This window comes from Quercus robur, chromosome 3, assembly GCF_932294415.1.
Source record: "Quercus robur chromosome 3, dhQueRobu3.1, whole genome shotgun sequence".
NCBI classification, from domain to species: domain Eukaryota; kingdom Viridiplantae; phylum Streptophyta; class Magnoliopsida; order Fagales; family Fagaceae; genus Quercus; species Quercus robur.
In genome coordinates, this window is record NC_065536.1 from 29023547 (window position 1) to 29042373 (window position 18827).

General features: G+C 35.9%; 1 pseudogene; it reads left to right on the plus strand.

The window, feature by feature from the left end:
• The first annotated feature begins 8964 nt into the window (after window positions 1-8964).
• LOC126719487 (RNA-dependent RNA polymerase 1-like) lies at window positions 8965-16460 on the plus strand (annotated as a pseudogene).
• The last annotated feature ends 2367 nt before the right edge of the window (window positions 16461-18827 follow it).

The window sequence follows — 18827 nt, forward strand, 5'->3', positions numbered from 1 at the left end:
AAATCCTAAATAAAATTATAAAATAAAGAAATTTTTTTGGTATATTTTATTCTATGCACATCTATATCTATATAATATCTAAAAGTCGAAGTGTAACATTTAATGTTGTTTCGCTCCTATTAAGCCAAATCATCAGCCATATCACAAATTTTTTTAATTGATTTGTTCCTCTAATTTTTTTTGATAATAGTAATTATATTAATCGATTGACTTTGCAGATTTATCTTGGATGGTTTTTTTCTCTACTTATATCTTGGACTGTTTAACTTTACATATACTTTGCCTTCAGGCATTCATCTTACTTTAATTTATAAAGAACTCCTTCCAAACTTTTTTTTTTCCTTCATTACTCTTAGGGTTCGTTTGGATACAATTGAAAATTGAAAACTGAAAAACACTGTAGCAAAATAATTTTTAAATGTGTGAATAGTACCGTGAGACCCATTTTTAATGAAAAAGTTATTGAAAAGTGAAATTTGTGGGTCCGTGAATAGTGCACGATGTGCACTGATTGGCTAAAAAAGAGTGAGAAAAGTCAAACTTTGCGGCTATTGTTCATGAACAGTGCATGAACAGTAGCCCTAAGTCTCACAAACGCGTGGAAAAAAAAATAAAAAAAAGAAAGAAAGAAAAATGCCGACGCAGACTCTGGGTTTTTCAGCTCATTCCAAACGTAACCTTACTCAATTAATTGCTTCTCCCTTTCACATTGTTATATGGCCATGACAACCAAATAAGAGAAAATATATATATATATATATATATATATATATTTGGGTAATTATTGGGTACTCTAGGAGTACTATAAATGCGTACTCCCTCCTTTCACATAACTGTGGGTCCCACTAATTAAATTTATGGTGGGATTTACAATTCATGTGAGAAGAGGGAGTACGCATTTATATTACTCTCGGAGTATTCAATAATTTTCCTATATATATATATAGGCTATAAATGGTTATTTGGGCTACATGGGTGCTCGAAATACGCTGATATATGAACCCTCACAACTCCAGTTTACCAGAGTTTATGACTTGGCCATGAAGCTACTGACATAATACCAGTAAAACAATTTTGCATTCAAGGTAAAGCTTCAAAGGAGAAATATTTTTAGTACTTTCAATGCCTTGTAATGATTACTAAAAAAAAGAAAAGAAAAATTACATATTAGACTCTTTTATATATATATATATATATATATATATTATGACGTTTTATTTTCAATCGTTTTTATAATATTTCAATAAATTTCTATCACTTCTAAAAAAAAAGTATGTACACATGTAAATTTGCCTGTAATTAAATTAATGTATAGGATTGTTATTGATGCATGCCTTCAAATTTGGTACACTTTGGTCCATTCAGTCTACTTCGGTCTTGGTTACAATTCGGTTCATTTCAGTCCACGTCATTCCATTTGAATCACTTTAGTCCATTCGGTCCACTTTGGTCCAAGATGACAAAAAGTAATATTATTATTTTGATTCAATAATTTGTGGTATTATCTTTCTTTACGTTCTCTCCCCCCCCCCCCCCCCCCCCCACCCCCAATTCCTAACTAATGTTTGTATTTTAGTTTTTGAGTGAATTACACAATTTTAGTGTTTTGATATGATATAATTTTAATTTGAAGACCAATCGAGGATATATTTTTATAAAGGGATAAGATATTTGAAGATTTATGATATTAAGTTCAGTATTATAATCTACAATCTTGCAATGTATAAGTTATTCAAGTTCAACATACCATGATAGAAATTCATTTATTAATAAATTTATTGTCCTCTTCATTCTCTAATAAGAATTAATGATCATATACATTTTTATACTAGCACTCAAAATAGTTTATGCAATAAGACAAGGCCTCACGAAATAAGCTCTTTATGTTTATGGATTATGTTGTGTGGTTGGAAGAAGAACCAAACTTTTTGCTGAACTATATTGACACTAAAAATTGTAATTGTATCACGCATTGTGTGGACTTGCGACTGGTAAAAATAATTCGCATGACTATCATCTTTTACTAAAAAAGCTCTTTATGTGGCATCATTTTATTAGATAAACTAAGCATGTGTGACAAGTTTACGTGGCACTAAACGGAAAATATGGATGAAGGGACTATTAATGCATGCGGAATAAAATTTTAAGAGATAAAATCTAAATTCTAAAATTTCAAGGATTAAAATCCAAACACTTTCAAACACATGACCATCGTCTTTTACTAAAAAAAAAATGATGCTAATGAGATGAAACAATGGTTCTCGATGCTTCATATATATATGGACATTTGCATTAAGTTTTGAAAATAGTTCCTATGACAATTGGTAACGGATTGAATCTGTACAACTCTACTTTCCAACGCAACCAAAACAACGTGTTGAATAAGTATTTGAAACTAGAATTTGATGTAGTAATTTCACATTGAAAGAAATGTGATTGGTTCTCTGAGGTAGTCTTGGCCAGTCAATTTACTTAAGTCTTGAAAAGATGCTCCATTCCAACGCAACCAAAACAAGTTTCCTGAGTGTAAGTACGAAGTATTTAGTACACAGAGGAATAATTAAGGTCAATTCAATCTCATCACCCTTTTGGTTCAATTAATTCTTGCATAACAAGGAGGAATTTCCCATGGGAACAAAAGGTTGTCCCTCTCTCTTGTTAGTTTCAGAGTAGGGAAGCCTTGTGACTGATTGGTCCACATCATTAAGGTTTGTACGAATGTGGTGATGGGTTCCACTCACCTTCCAGTTTGTAAGCTCTTCGAACTTATATGGAAGAAATTAAAGTTGATATCTCAAGCTGTGGCTTTAGCTGGTTCAAAACTCAAAAGGCAGTCCCCTAAAGAGTCCACATATTGGTCCTACCCTCCAACTTCATCCCACCTAAACTCAACAACACTTCACTCTTATTTATTTTATCCTCGTAAATTTTCCTTTTTGGGCACCTAATGCGTAAAAAAAGTGTTAGTTTATCTAACACTTTTTATTAACTTGATGTGCTTAGAATTGTATTCTTTTTACTATACCTGCAGTAATCATATAGTCTAGATCCTTCTTTTTCTTTTCTATTTAGGGTCTATTTGTGTAGAGCGGTTGCATTTGCGTTTGTTTTCCTTGCGTTTTTTTGGCTGGTCTATGGCACTGTTCATAGACTAGCCAAGTGATAAAAACGGGTGAATAGTAATTTGTAGCAATAAAAAATATTTTGTTACAGTGTTTTCAGTAAAAATATTTTCAGTTTTCAACAAAATAAGCAGTATGAGCAACCACATTAGTGGTTGCAAAAATTTGCAAAATACAAAAAGTGCTTAATTTTGCACATTTTAACTTAAAAAACACCCACATCAATACTTGTAAAAATGTGCAAATATACAAAACTGCTTTGCAAATGAACAGTAGTCGTGCATATGTGCATAGTTACTATTCATGGGTAAATGATTTTTTTATTCTTTTTTTCTCTCTCCCCGTCATGTTGCTCTCTCATCTGTCTTCTTCTCACAACAAAGAGAGAAAAAGGTGGGTGGGGCCATGTGGGTAGTAGTTTGTCTGATATAATAAAAAATTAAAGAAATATTATTATCTAAATAAAATAAATGACAGAATAGATAAATTGATGTTGGTATTTTGTAAAAGTGAGTATGTAAAATAGAAAAAAGTATGTTTTTTCTTGTAAAATAGACAAGAATTTTGCAGGGACAGATGCGGTTACTCTAATATGTTACCCTAATATATTTTAATGACACCAAGGAAAGAAGTAGAGCGTGTTTTTCTAGAATCTAATGCACATAAAGAAGTGTTGGCCAAAGAATCAAACAAAGTTCTCCCCCATATTACTATAAGTCTCCGTGTCCTTGTTCCCAAAGTTTCCACTTTTCTCTATCACTTAAGAGGTCAACAAAAATTCAATTCCATCACTGTTTTTAGTGTTGTACTATCAATTTTTTTTTTTTTTTTTTGTTAATTCCTTGCAGGTCAAGAAGGAAATCAGTGTGGGACTTTACATTCTGCTTGGCCCACAATAGAAAAAAAATATACAAGTTAAAAATTAGAATTAGATGATTCCCACTTCCACGTGAGACAGGCTTTGCAACCTTTTCTATTAAGCTCGGCATAAATCAATGTATAAAATAATAATAATAATAATAATAAAAAATTTGTGATTAATTATGTATTAAATTTTACAGCTATTTCATTTTCAATGTACAAAATCAAAATCAAAGAGTTTGTTAGAAAATTATCTTCTATTTTTTTATTGCGAAACTTAATTTTGATAATATTCATAGTTAAAAATACTCATTCCATAGTTGCATTAGAAGTGGTAAGAACAAGTAATAAGTGCAACAACTATATAAAAAAGTTAATAAGGAAATGATTTTTTGGTCCTTACTAATACTGGCCATTAGCACAATTATGCCGAAATACATAATGCTCATAGTAGTGTGTTAAGAATAAGCAATGCTACCAATCATTTACTGCCACCTCATAATGCTACAAAGTGGTACGTGTACTTAACTTTGCTGACATGTTCTCAAATCTTTGGCTTGGAGGTGTGTGAAGTTTCTGTAACTCTCACACTAGATCCTTCCTCGTCAACGGCTTAGAGACCAAGTGACTGGGATTCTTTGAGGAATCTGATGATGAAATTTGTGACAAGAAAAAAAAAGACGGACATCATAGCTTTTGACCATGTTCCTTGGAAAAGCAATCGAACGCCGCCACATGTCAATTACCTCAGAAAATGTCTACGTCAGCTTCACATATCAGCAGAAGTAATTCATATACAATAATCCCTGCGAAGCAGGGAATCATGACAGTTATCTTGGCGCCACACTGCACTCTACTCTGTCTATATATAGTTCGATCATGAGCCTTACTTCTTTCACTGCGACACATTTTCTCTACTTCTCTCTTTGCTTAGCTTTTAAGGTGAGACTCTCTTGCGTACTTTCAATCATTCACTTCCATTTCTCTTAATCACACTTTCATATATATGGTTGAAGAATGTCAAGAAAAACAAGAATTTGAAGCCTATGATCATCCTGGTTGAAGAATTAGTATTTCTTCGAGATTTAATTTCTTTGAAGTACATTAATATGCATTGAATATTTGCCTAGTACATGTGTTGAAATTTTGAAAATGGTTTCGATGATTTGATTGCATCAATGTTGCAACCTTTGCGTTTTTGAGCATGACAGTCAGCTAAATTTGATATTTGATTTTCACTCTCAAATGCACATGAAAGAAGAGTTTTGTTTTTTTGTTTTTGTTTTTTTTTTTTTTTTTTAAGTAGTTTTCAAATTTCCTGTTTATTTTTTTTGGGCTCCATTTATTATTATTATTCTTTTTTGGTTTTGAAAGATATCTACGTAGTCTCTTTGATTTAGTTTTGTAGGTTCTCTTTTATTAGTAAATGATAATAAATCATGTGTAAGGTGCAGTGATATGTAAAACTTGAACCAATATTACTTGGCTAGGCTGTTAATATTTATGCAGTTTCATTTTAGGTTGATAGGCTTTACAGATATAGTTTTAAATTTTTGTTTTAGTTCTTTCCCTACCTGGTTAATGGTCTTACTGGTTGAAACCTGTTAGAAATACTGAATGATTGTATTGTATTTCTCAAGTAATAGAATATACATAAGTGCCTTTATATAGGAGGCAGAGTGTGCAGTACAAGTAAGTGTGCTATACAAGTAAACAAGGAGGGCCTAAAGCCCACATACCCTAAATACACGTTAACAGCCCTCCTTAAACTCAAGGTGGATGTGAGACCAACTTGAGGTTGTCAACCAAAGTGCGAAGATGTCCTTTAGGATGTGACTTGGTAAAGATATCTGCAAGTTGATCTTTAGAAGAAACTGAGATCAGCTTGAGAGCACCATGGACAAGATGATAACGGATAAAATGACAATCGATCTCGATGTGTTTAGTCCGTTCATGGAAGACATCATTGTGAGCAATATGAATGACACTGTGGTTGTCACAATAAAGAGGAGTAGCAAAGGATGTGGATACACCTAAGTCTTTGAGAAGCCATCGTAGCCAAAGGAGCTCAGATGTGGTATCAGCAAGGGCACGATATTCTGCTTCAGTACTGGAGCGGGCCACATGAGTTTGTTTCTTACTTCGCCAAGAAATCAGAGAAGAACTAAGAAGAAAGCAATAACCAGTGGTGGACTTGCGATCAGTGGGATTTCCTGCCCAATCAGCATCAGAAAATGCACGGAGAACAAGAGGAGATTGAGCAGAGTAGAAAATACCATGGAAGAGAGTGCCCTTTAGGTATCGAAGAATGCGCAGAACAGCAGCATAGTGAGTCGATCGTGGAGCAGACAGATACTGACTCACCTGGTGAACATCATAGGAAATGTCTGGACGAGTGACAGTGAGATAAACTAGGCTGCCAACCAAGCGTCTGTAAAGAGAGGGATTAGACAACGGTTTCCCCCCTGACGGAGTCAGATGTGCATTAAGCTCAACTAGAGTGTCAACAGTCTTGCTATCAGTGAGTCCAGCTCGAGACAAGAGTTCAGAGGCATACTTGGCTTGAGTAATATAAAGTCCATCTGTAGAATGAGTGATTTCAAGACCCAAGAAGTAGCTGAGATATCCAAGATCTTTCATCTCAAACTGCTGACTGAGAAAACCCTTGAGTTCTTGAATGCCACTAAGGTCATCACCAGTTATGATCATATCATCCACATACAGGAGAAGTAAAATAGTGTCTTTGTCAGTGCGACGAAGAAATAAGGCAGAATCATAATGACTGGCCATGTAACCTAAGCGAGAGATGGTAGAGCTGAATTTGGCAAATCAAGCTCGTGGAGCTTGTTTAAGACCATAAAGAGCACGTCGAAAGTAACAAACCTTATTTGATTCAACAGAGAGACCAGGAGGAGGTTGCATATAAACTTCTTCACTTAAATCCTCATTAAGGAATGCATTTTTGACATCCATCTGAAAAAGGTCCCATTTTCTGGCAGCAGCAACAGCTAAGAGAGCTCGAACAGATGAGATACGAGCAACCGGAGCAAAGGTCTCTTCATAATCAATCCCATACTCCTGTGTAAAACCTTTTGCAACAAGACGAGCTTTGTAGCGCTCAATGGACCCATTAGAGCGAGTCTTAATCTTGTAAATCCATTTACAACCAACCACAGATTTCCCAGGGGGGAGAGTCACCAAATCCCAAGTATAGTTTTTAGATAATGCATTAAGTTCCTCTTTCATTGCAATCTGCCACAAATGGTCAGTGGAAGCCTCACGATAGGTGTGAGGCTCATGCAGTGTAGCAAGGGCAGTGTAACAATGATAATCAAGTAAATGTGTAGGAATGGATCTTACCCGAGTTGAGTGACGAGGTGGAATGTCTTGTGCAAGATCTTCAGATGGAGCAGGAGCTGGGGACCCAAGCTTAGGGTTGGGTAGCTCGTCTTCAACCTGTGCATCTTCCACTTGTTCATTAAAAGGTGAACTAGGAAAGGGATCAAAGGTATCTGGTGGTTGGACAGAGAAGTCTATAGGAGGATCAGAAGCAACTACAGAAGGATCAGGAGTAGTTACAGAAGGAATATGTGCCTCATCTGGAAAAAGATCTAAAATAGAGGAGAAAGATAGGGAGGCACGGAAGTGAGAGAGCTCGACAAAGGAGCAATGTTCCCAAAAGACAACATTGCGGGAGATACGAAGACGATGAGAGACAGGATCATAACATCGATACCCCTTTTGAGTTTCACCGTAGCCAAGAAAACAACAAAGCCTTGACCGAGGCTCAAGTTTGTTATGCTCATGTGGCTGAAGAAGAACGAAACAAGCAGAACCGAAGGAGCGAAGGTGGTGATAGTCTGGAGGTGACCCAAAAAGGCGCTCATATGGAGTTTGATTTTGAATAACAGGACTTGGAATGCGATTAATAGCATGAATGACAGCTTCACCCCAAAAAGGAGCAAGAACTTTGGCAGAGAGAAGAAGAGCATGAACAGTGTCAAGAATATGACAAAGTTTTCGTTCGGCTCTACCATTTTGTTGAGAGGTACCTGGACAAGTTAGTTGATGAACAGTGCAATAGGAATGTAAAATAGCTTGGAAAGCATATTGAGTGTACTTAAGAGCATTATCAGATCAAAAAATTTTGATACGTTTGGAAAATTGAGTTTTAACCATTTTTGCAAAATTAGAATATACTTGCAATAACTCAGAACGATATTTCATATTAAAAATCCAGCTATAGCGAGAGTAATCATCAACAAAGACAACAAAATATTAAGACCCACCAATACTAGAGACAGAGGAAGGCCCCCAAACATCAGAATGAATAAGGTCAAAGATATCAATGGATATTGATTCACTAGTATTGAAAGGCAATGCTGGTTGTTTTCCTAACTGACATGAGACACAATCAAAATTTTCTGTAGACACTGAACCTAACAAACCTCTAGAAGCTAATTGTTGTACTCGAGAGGAAGATGCGTCACCAAGTCGAGCATGTCAAAGTGCAAGGGAAGGAGTAGAAGAAACAGCAGCAGCTACAACAACAGAAACATGAGCAACATGTGGAAGACGAAAGTTGTCCACGAGAAACATACGCCCAATCCTGGGACCGGTCCCAAGCTCCTGTCCCGTCCTTGGATCCTGCACAAAACACCCAGAATAATCAAAGATAATGCGATAACCTAACTCAGCTAATTGTCCCACAGAAAATAAATTGTAAGAAAGGTCAGGAACATTAAAGACACCAGGAACCGAGAGATTGGAGGTCGAAATGGAACCTATATTATGACCAGACATAGTGGAACCATTTGCTGTGTGAATATTAAGAGGGTGTGGTGCAGGTTTAAGTTCAGAAAATAAGGACGAGTGAGGAGTCATGTGATTGCAACAAGCAGAATCCATAAGCCAAGAGGAAGGAGACATACCAGATAAAGCTGAGAGAGAAGAGGAATAAGATGCATTACCAACCATACGAATGACATTGGCGATGATATTTTTAAGGTCATCTGTGGACATGGTGAAAGTGCGTCCTGAAGACTTAGACTGTGCAGAGATGGGAGCCATTGGTTGGACACTCTCAGTGTTAGCAACAGTAGCAGCAGAAATTGACACAGCTGATTTGTTGCGATGATAGCAAGTCTCAATATTGTGGCTAAAACGTTTGCAAAAATTGCAAAAACGTTTGATGGATTGTCGGCGACGATTATTGTAACAAGAAGAATACCTGTCCTTATTTTTCATTTAGAAGCAAAATATATAGAAATGGATTGCAAAAATGAAATCTACGTGAAAAATTGGGTAAGGAGCACCTGGATTGCAAAAAGTCAACTCTGAGAAAAAGTCAACGGTCAAAGTCAAAGTCAACGGTCAATGGTCAACCACTATGATGACGTCAGCAGGATGACGTAAGCTAAAGACCTCAGCTAGGGCTGACGTGGATGATGATGTCAGCGATGACGTTAGCAGGCGCACAGTGGCGTGTGGAGTGCGTGAGTCAATCCTCGTCGGAACTTTGGTTGGCGCGTGAGGGCGCGTGGTGAGTCCGATGAGGCCGATTTTTCTCCGGTTATGTAGATCGGAGAAAGACAATTACGTTGAAGGCGGCGGTGAGTTTATCGGAGCAATACTGATGGTGCGTGAGGCGCGTGAACAAGCGGCGGAATCTTTGACCGGCGCGTGGAAGCGCGTGAATGGTCAGCTGATGATGATTCCGGCGGATTTGTGTAGATCAGTTTAAGATCTACCCGGTGATAGGTCTTATGTCTTAATCGGAGATCTGGTGTGGAAGATCCGACGGAAGCAGTGATCTTGGTGGCGGTGATCGAGCTTCTGGCGGTGAAGATTCAACCTTTGCACCTCTGACGGCGGTGGAACAGTCAGGAGAGGGCACGGAAAAGTTTTACTGACCGATGAAGTCGAGGCAGCGGAAAATACCAACGAAGACAGGACTGCAAGATACAAGAAAATTAGAGCAATGGCTCTGATACCATGTTAGAAATACTGAATGATTGTATTGCATTTCTCAAGTAATAGAATATACATAAGTGCCTTTATATAGGAGGCAGAGTGTGCAGTACAAGTAAGTGTGCTATACAAGTAAACAAGGTGGGCCTAAAGCCCACATACCCTAATACACGTTAACAAAACCAATCCATGGAATGACTAAATGCATCTAAGTATTTGGAACTACTGTAAACCATTCCTAGACAGTGATATAACCGGTGAGGACATATATATATTTAAAGACTCGGAAAAAAATGGAATGGGGATATTTGAACCCCTTTCAATTTTCCTTTTATTTGTTTTTGTTCAAATTATTTACATTGTAAGGCTGTCTAATTTTTTACTATGATTAATAGTTTTTGAACTTTTTTCATTGAATACCTTAATTAAAAATGTGGTTCTAATGATAGTCAATTTGTAGAATTTCAGAAATCATAGTCTTCGTGGATAATCAACACCTGTTGCTGTGCTCTAGATAATATACCATAGATAATAGCATTGCACTTTGGATATCAGACTTCAAGGGAAGCTTTTTCTGTGCTCTGGAAACAGGAAAATGTTTTTGTCAGATTTGACTCGAAAATGAGAAATTTGTACTTCTATTTCTCCGATCTTTCTGAAGATTACAAGCTTGAATTCTCTTATGAGAACATTTGGAAGATTGAGCTCCATCATCCACGTGGTCAAGCTAAAAAGTTTCTTCTCATTCAGGTTAGCTGGTTAAAACTGTAAGGTTGAATTTAATCAACCATTTTGTTGGCTTTATTCCGTGCCAAATTTGCTTGTATTTCAGCATTTAGTAATCTTGTATTTAGGTGGGTTTGTTGTAAGGGTAGTGAGTGAGATAGAGTGTTGAATGCTCAAGAGTGTGCAAGAAAACAAAGTCTCACGGCTGGATCTTGCGGGTGACTCACGACTTCAAGCCGCCAGATGCAGCACACGTGCCAAGCATGCCAGAAGGTGAACAGTCATGCTAGCTGGAGCACTACAGGACAAAATAGGACAACTGGCCATACGGTTATCTAGCGATTGGATCTCGCGACTCAGTCAAGTCGCGAGGCCAAGCCGCGAGCCACCCCTGTTTTGAAAAACCTGACGTTTCACATTCTCTTCTCACCCCAGTATAAATACCCCTCATACCCACAAATGAAAGAGAGCTTCCAGAGAGAATTTTGAGAGAGAAACCTTAGAGTAAAACAAGATTGATTCATCTACAATCTTTACATAAGAGTCTCTTTAAATTCCTCAACTCTCTTCCTCTCCATTGTCAAACCCTTGAGAGGCATTTTACCAAAACCTTGTTCTCACCATCTTCATTACTGTAAGAGGGCTGTTTGGTGTTCTGGGAAGCAGTTAGGAAGGAACCAATCTACATTTATTGATGCTATGGTCAAGTAGCGGAATCCGGGAAGCTAGAAAAGAAATAGGTTCAGCGCAATCTCATTGGAGCAAGAAGCTTGGAGGGCGGCGGAGAGGTTTTACGCCGAGGGCTTCGATTTCCTCTTCGATAACACATCGCGTGCTGTCTTTGTGTTTGCATTTTCCTTCCCTTTTATCTATGCCTTTTATTATCTGCTGTGGGTTGTGATTTTAATTTGGCTTAGATTGTTTACCAATTCTGTTTTATAGCTTTTGTTTATTTTCTGCACACTAGTTGTTTGACATAAAGCTTGAATTGGTTAATTTGTAAATTGGGGGTCTAAACGTTCAAGGGTGTTTTTACACTATTCGAACTTTCAAAAACATTAATTATAAATTTTCATAATTTGCTGCTCTCCATGCTTTTTTTAGTTAACATTCAAACAAATAATTCTTCTTGTTGTTATTTCCTTTGCAAAGCTATGAGGAATAAATTGACATGGGTGATAGTTCTAATTTGGAAAATTTTAATAAAGTAGGAAATGGCTTAGCACATCGCAATGTGTGGGTGTGTTCATAGTTTTGCAGACACGCATAGAGTTAGTAATCATATTTATCCCTTAATTATGGTTGTTGCTTGTAATAGTGAGTTGTGTGTGTGTTAACATGTATTGAGTCTACTAATCATATTTTAGCATATGGCACCTTTAACTTGTAACTACAGTTCGTAATTACTTTCTGAAGTGTTCCATCTGGATTTAAGGAATAAGGCAAACTACTAGCTATATAAAATGGGAAAGAACTCCTTATATTATTCAACCTATCTCTTGTTGATCAAGAATGTGGTAGTAAATGGTGTAGAGCCACTAGTGAATACTGAAATTTGGTCTTCCTTGGAAACAAGTGTTGTATATCCTTACAATGGGAGTTAAAAGGACCTAATTTAGGCTTCTTAGCATGTGTAAGCATTCATGCTCAGCTATTCATGTCTTACTTTAAGGTTTTTCGCAATTAGTCGTACTTATCATCCTATTGATGGGTTGGAGAAGAATGGTTGGTGAAAGTTTCAATTTTCAACAAAATTTTGGTTATGAAAGCATTATTGGCTCCCTTTTCAGATGTCGGAACTCCATATTGTTATGTGTTAGTAATATAAATATTTCTTGAGAAGTAGAATTAGGGAAACTAAGATTAAGGTTCCAGTGTGATTACTTTTTACATAATAGACTAATAGAGAACTACATTTTACACCTTTTGAATGCACTTTGTAAGGGGGAAACAAAAGCTTTTTATGATTGCCTTCTAGTTGGATAGTTCAATCCCACTCTAGAGCATGGTGTGTTTGTGATTTACCTATTACACAACCTGTCCAAGGGTTTCTTGTTATTCCTCTTTGATTTGCTATAATTTTCGTGTAGTCTTAAGGTCTAGTGGTTGTGCTACTTTAAGAAAATGATTTCCACAAGGCAAGTGGGCTCTTATTTTCACCTTGGTTTTATTATTATTATTATTATTATTATTATTTCACATTACAACATTGACTAAGAAGATTAGAGGAAAAGCTAATGCTTGCTGTGTCTCCATATCTTGAAATGGACTTCTTGAGAACTCTTCCATGAATTTTAAGATAAAACCAAAAGGATATTCATTTTATTTGTTTGACATCTCTCTTCCCTTTTGCCTAAATACAAAGATCCCATCCCAGCTATATATGTCTCACATTCCACAGCTTAATATTGGTTGGTTGGACACCCTACCCCGTGGCTCTAGTGTTAGCTGACTTCATAAAGTGGAGGTCACCACATCACAACATCAAAGGGCATCCACGACACAAATCTGACTACCAACCCTTCTCTTTTGATTTATATACCATGGGCTCATGATCCTTTCTCTACCCACTCAAGATATGAAGATATATATAACTCACCCCTGTTCTTTCCCCCATAAAGTAGAATCTAGTATCACTTAGTGATCAGAGATAACCGCTAGCTTTTTTTTTTTTTTTTTTTTTTTAAGCTAATACCAAAAGATGAAATAAATTGTACTATACCTCAAAAGGTATAGTCAGGTAATAGTTGAGACCTCATAGTTGTTTATAAAGCTTAGGTTGACCTAGTATATACTCGATGTAGACTTAGACCCAATCAGCACACACTCAACGAATTCAATTCAATATCCAATCAATCCAGGGTATCGCAAAAATATACTTATTTACATTTTCAAGTCAAGAATTCTTAACTTCATTACTTTTGAAATAATGCCTGTCAATGTTATTGGTAGAGCCCCTTATCTTCTTTTATATAGGTTGAACCTGCATATATAGATTTATGTGATATTGGAAATTGAATTCTTTTTTCTTGTCTTAATGAATTTTTCTTTGCATTGTTAGTTACTTGGAGCTCCTCGGATTTATTTGCAAGACCATACTCGTCATTGGGTCCGAGAAGTTGATTTCACTCCGTTGTCCTGCATTGGCCAATCTTCTACTCTATGTTTGGAGCTCCCACAGGAGGGCCAGCCACCAAAATTTCATGGAGATTTTGTCTCATATAAGGAAAATGAGGGCCCTTTTGTTCTGAAGTAAGGTATTGCTCTCTCTTGCAGTTTAGGACTAGTCCCTACTTTGAATCCACCCGAAGGCTTTGACTTGCCTTAAAAAATCTTGTTTAAGATCAACTCTTTAATTCAACATGGTTATCTTCCTGGGCAAGCAATTGATGATAATTTTTATCGGTTGGTCGATCCTAAGAGAATAACAATTGAGTATATAGAAAGTGCCTTGGACAAACTGTCTCATTGGAAAGAATGTTGCTACGAACCCGTAAGCTGGATTAAGGAGCAGTACAGAAAATATGCCACATCGAGGCGACTTCTTAAAACTGTTGCTATATCTTTTGTTAAAATAACATTATTAGCAACGTGATGTGTTATACTATGTTGTGAATGCTAGTATGGATGCGGAAGAGGAAGCATAGAATAGGAACACTGAGAACATGAGAGTTACGTAGTTCAACCTTGACGGCCAACATCCACGGAGGAATCCCTTAAGGGTTACATCTTTATTGTATAAGAGTGTAGTACAATAACCTGTATTACAATGAACCCTAACATGAGTATATATAGGCGACTAAACCCTAAACTACTAGTACAAGCAGGACTGGGCTTAGACCTATTATATTGGGCTAATATGTCTAATATATATCTCTAACATCTTTAAATGATGGGTTGGTATATGTAAACAGGGTTCAAGTAACTCCATCTAACGTGTATGTCTGTGGTCCTGAGGTGAACCTCTCCAATCGTGTGTTACGCAACTATCCTGAGGATATTGATAACTTTCTTCGTGTTTCGTTTGTTGAGGACAACTTGGATAAACTACACGCAACAGTTTTATCATCGTGTGCATCTTCGGCAAATGGGGAGAGGCAAATTGGCATTTATGATAGGATACTGTCCATTTTACGAAATGTTATAGTTATTGGTGGTAAGAAGTTCGAGTTTCTTGCCTATTCAAACAATCAATTACGAGAAAATTCTGTTTGGATGTTTGCTTCAAGAACTGGCCTGACTGCAGCAGATATCAGAGAGTGGATGGGTGATTTTTGTGAGATTAGGAATGTGGCAAAATATGCTGCCAGATTGAGTCAATCTTTCAGCTCTTCAAGAGAAACAGTGAGCATTAGTAGGCATGAAGTTGAAAATATTCCTGATGTAGAAGTTGAAGAGAAACCACGGGTGTTTTATTAAATATTCATTTATTCTTTTCTTCGCCAAATAAAATACTCAATTATTCACCGCTAAGAAAAACATTCAAGTTGTTAAAGATAAGCTCAAAACAGGAAGGGCCGAAACCTACATCGAAAGTAACAAAAACATTATTCACAAATGACCACTTAATGAGCACAAAAGAATAAGCTAGGCACATATCACAAATGCTTGATCGAAACACTTTTTTGGATATTAAGGATCATTGAGAAAAGTCTGCAACAAATATGTTTAATTTTGTTAAAGGCTCTGTCTTGCTATCCGGGAATTAGTTTGGAATCTGGAAATTCTAAGCATGAATTTCCTTATCTTGATCAAATCTAGAAATCCCAGGCCTTTTGGTCATTCCATTTGTTCTTCCTGACATTTTGAGTGATAGAGAAATCTAGGCTGGAGTGAGTCATACTTAATGGTATTAATTCTCTCTTCTAGGTAGTAATGCAGCACACATTCGACACTAACGCATTTAAAGATTGCATTGATTCCTCATATTTTCCATTCCATTTGAACAACATCCTTCTAGACCTTACAAAGCATGCCACCTTTGTGCTACAGGAAGTTCAAGAGTATTTCGCTGACTACATACTCAACGACCGTCTAGGAATCATCGATAATGCCCACATTGTCTTTGCAGATAGTGAGCCCCGTAGGGCAATGAGTTCTAAATGTATTAAGCTTGCAAAACTACACTCAATTGCGGTTGACTTCCCAAAGAGTGGCATTGTTGCCGAAATACCCTATTATCTGCGTGTTAAGGTATATCCAGATTTCATGGAAAAGTTTGATAAACGCACCTACAAATCAGAACGTGTGATAGGAAAGCTTTTTCGAGAGGTGAAAGACCTTGCATCGCACATGAGCCCTGTGACACCCTTTACCTTAGAAGTAGCAAAGCAGTGTTATGATCCTGACATGGAAGTAGACGGCTTCAAGGACTACATCAGTGATGCTTTCTATTACAGAAGGGAGTATGATCACAAGCTGGGGAGTTTGATGGATTACTATGGGATTGAAACTGAAGCTGAAATACTTAGTGGAAACATATTGGCAATTTCAAAATCTTTTGATAAGAGGAGGGATCTGGAACAAATTAATTATTCTGTAATGGCACTAAGAAAGGAAGCTGGGAGCTGGTTCCTCAAGGGAAGTGGATCAGATTCTGAAACTGATATTGTCAACGCAAAAGCAAAAGCATCGGCTTGGTACCAAGTGACATATCACTATAGCTATTGGGGTTGCTGCAATGAGGGAGTGAATAGAGCTCATTTCCTCAGTTTTCCATGGTGTGTCTTTGACAAGCTTATCCAGATCAAGAAGGATCAACTGAGTAACATAATAGCTTGAGACATGTTGGGATTGGAGCGTTAGTTGAGTCATGAATTGATCTTGGATTGAGAAAGAAATTTGCTTGTTTAATTACTATTTATCCTTGCTTATTGTTATTGGTATATGGTTGTTGATAAACTACATGTAAATGCTCCAGGCAGATTTTTGGGGCTATAAATTATGATTCAATTCCTGTTGGAAAATTATATATGTATGTTTCTTGTCATATTTTCTTATTCTTCAACATCTAGTGGTGCATTCAGATCCATTTCTCCTTGTCAATCAAGCTTGATACTATTTGAGCATATGCTTGACAATATCTTGGCACATTATATCAGACGACTCATATGTCAAGATTCATGCCCGGATGGTTGATAAACGAGGTGGTACGAAGGGAGGGGCCCTGGTCCTACGTGTATTGCTGCTATTGTGCTGTGCAAATGTAAAATTTCATAGAATGCCCAAACTTTTGCTATTAAGCCTAAACTAAAAGTCAAGTACTGATCACTTAGTCCAAACTTTTGGTTTGGTGGTGCGTTGCTCCTAATTGTAAGTAATAAAATTTGGAAGTAATTATATAATAAATTTATAAATTGATCAAGTTAAACTATAAAATTATAGACCACAAAATGATTACTACTTGGTTTAAAAATGTTATAATTTAATTATTTTATAAGTTCAACAAAAATTTAAATAAGTTATAGGCTTATCTAATTTCTAAAATTATTTTAAGAGGATTAAATAATTTCCACTCTAGTTTAAAAAAAAAAAAAAAATTCCACTCTAAAAAAATTACAACACAACTCATTTAGATTAAATAAAATCTAACAAATTGATACAATTTAATCGTTATGATATCTTTTTTTATGGGTAATCAAACATTAAATTATCACTTAATATTCACGTAAGTGGTATTTTATTATACAAATTTGTATTAAGTATTTTATATATAATGCATGTGTGTCGTGTTCTTCCATAATGTGTACAGAATTACATAGGCGTGCAAATGTATAAATGATAAGGTAAGGTGAAGGATAACGAATGCATATCTAAGGCTCTCAAGCAAAGAGGGTATCTCTTGCATTCAATTAATATATGCATCTTACCTTTTATGATATACAGGTGGAGGAAGTTGGAAATATACTTATTACGTGTATTTTTCTTTTATAGGAGATTAAAACCATTTAGCATACAAACATACAGCCAAAAGATTATAAGGGTCAAGATCAATTGGAGCATGGTTTTTGAAATATTAAATAAGTCAAAAGTGTATGAGAATAAAAAGGGGAAGAAAGAAATTCATTTAAGCCAAAATTGGAAAAATCCTGATATGGAAACATTCTGCACTATTTCAGTATTTTTGTCATAACTTCTTACAAAGATTTTTGATTGACCTGATTCTTGCGGTCAAGGAAAGAAGACTCGAATATCTACAACTTTGTAGTTTACTACAAGTTCCATAAAAATATTTTTGAAGGTCAAAAGTGGGCTGGAAGCTGAAAGTAAATAAAATTCTGAAAATCAAGGGATTCCCAACCTAAATTTGAGGGATTTTCTTTTTCTTTTGATGGGGACTGAGGTTATAGGAGGGAAAAATCTTAGATTGTTTTTCATCTTTTATTTTATTTGTGTTTAGATGTTTAGCATTGTTGTTTTTTATTTTTTATTTCTTTTGCATAACTATGTATGGCTAAACTAAATCTCTAGATAGGGTTAAAGGTGAAACCTAATATTTTTATCATGTGTTTTTGGGATTTTCTATGTGCTTTCTATGGATTGATGATTGAATTTTGAGATTGATTTACTATTTGGAGTAATTGCATGTTGACAAGTTTTTTTAGATATAATATGATTTTTGTCTATATCGAATGTTTGAACTCCTTGATTAGTTATGATTTGAGAATATATTGAATGCTTAATCTCCCCAGTAACATGACAATTGAATGATTTGCTCAATCACTCATATTCAATCTATTTTATACCTTGTTTGAGTACTTTATATTGTTTTATCTTCTGATTAGGCGAGTTGGCTTTCTACCCTAATTGAGTTAAAAATAATCCAAGTTCATATGGTAAAATATTAGGTGGATCCTTGAATCCCTAGTGTCTTCTCTCCATTAATTCCTCTTAGATTTATTTTGCTATTTTCAATTTAGTTTCAATATTATCTTGCTCCATCTATGGGTGGAAAAAAAGAAAAAAGAAAAAGAAAAAAGCACAACTATTTTTATTTACTACTTAACAATAGAGGTTTTTACATTAGTGTTAATCATTCCTTGTGGATCAACCTCGAACTCACTGAGATATTATAACTTGTGAAAAGTTTGCACTTGGGTTTGCATTATTTTAAGTGCAACGAGAAATCTGAAATGGATTTAATTTTGT